Genomic DNA, 1,435 nt, shown 5'->3' with positions numbered 1-1,435 from the left:
ATTTAAAATATTCCAGTCAATGCTGATAAGAAGTTTTTGTCTTGTGACCTTTATGTCATCAAAAAGGGACGGATTTTCTTACAAAGTCGCTTAAAATGTGCGTTATCCTTGTTTTTACCATTTATTTAAAACATATTGAATACAAAAAATAGGAGGTTTTATATTTTAATATTTTCTGTATGTTAGTATCTGGATATTTTTATAGATGTGTATGAATCATACACATTTAATTGAGTTTGTTGTTTTTGTTTTAGAAATAAATTTAGTCACAAAAACTAACTTATAGTTTTCACTTAGAAAATGAAAAAAAAGCCACTAGAACAATCAATGTTCTGAATCTGCAGCAAACTAATCAGATTTTTTTTTTTGTTAATGAGACACGAGCCAAAGGCTCAAAAACGTGGCTGTTCTGCCGGATCCTTTATGTACTGGCCGATGTTGGAGCGTTCGGCTTTGTGACCAGAAGGGAGCCACAGATGGAGCATCTTCATTTGAGCCTGTGCCTTAATCAACATTTGAAAACCCAAATCTCACACGAGCCAGCTGTCAGAGCAAATAATCAGCACAATACTCTGCTTAAAACTGCATCAGAAATCCTGTCAGAACCGTCCACTGCGGTCCACGCTGTAGTTGTGCACAGCATAAAGATGAAGATACCAAGTGAGTGTAGCTACGAGCTGGAGAGAAAAAATGAGCAAACAATCAAACATGTATAATTTGTGAGGAAGAAAGTAAGTTATTTGTTTAATGAATGTTTTTTTTTCGTTTATTCTTCTGGGGATTTGATTTATTGATTTATTTCAAGCATTAATTCTAAACAAAGCAGAAAAATGCAGATAAATCAAAATGATTTCAGAAATAAGAAAATGATTAAAAACAAAAAATAAACATTTTAGATGTTTTAAAATAAGAATTAGTACAAATGAAATCTAATAAAATGAGCCTCACTCCTCAAAAGTGCAAGTTTATGCTTTGAATTATCTTTAAAAGTGTATTAGTTAAAAAATATGTTTTTGTTCATTTCATATCATGAGTGAAAGACAATTAATTGTGACCTGATTTAAATTATTAAATTGACCAAACAGTTTGATATAAGCGTAAAATCTTTGTGTTTTAACATTTTAAAAGAAGCTCTTCATGAGGAGATGAGACCATAAACATTTTAGAAAAGCTATTTTTCTAGCATTTACTGTCCCCTTTTGACCTTATTATACCTTTGAACTTATTAAAACTCACCAGACAGACGGATAAAGTACATTTATATGGAGTTAAGATTTTTTTATTTAAAATGTGGCTTGGTTTCAATGTCATCACATGACCAACATATACTGTAGCATCATTTTTCACAGTAGATAAATGTGGATTGAGACACAATATCAAATGCTCCCGCCAGTTTAAAGTTTAAAATGTTCCCAGTGATCTTTCAATTAGGATT

General features: G+C 31.2%; 1 protein-coding gene across 2 annotated transcripts in view; it reads left to right on the top strand.

Moving 5' to 3' along the window:
• Positions 1–1,435, top strand: part of LOC112142604 (protein LBH) — a 6,831-nt gene that overhangs the window by 2,064 nt on the left and 3,332 nt on the right. The gene's annotated exons all lie outside the window — the stretch shown is intronic.

This window comes from Oryzias melastigma, linkage group LG14 (genome assembly GCF_002922805.2).
Source record: "Oryzias melastigma strain HK-1 linkage group LG14, ASM292280v2, whole genome shotgun sequence".
Classification (NCBI taxonomy): Eukaryota; Metazoa; Chordata; class Actinopteri; order Beloniformes; family Adrianichthyidae; genus Oryzias; species Oryzias melastigma.
Note: the sequence above shows the minus strand (reverse complement) of the source record. Positions and strands in the feature narration are given on the sequence as shown.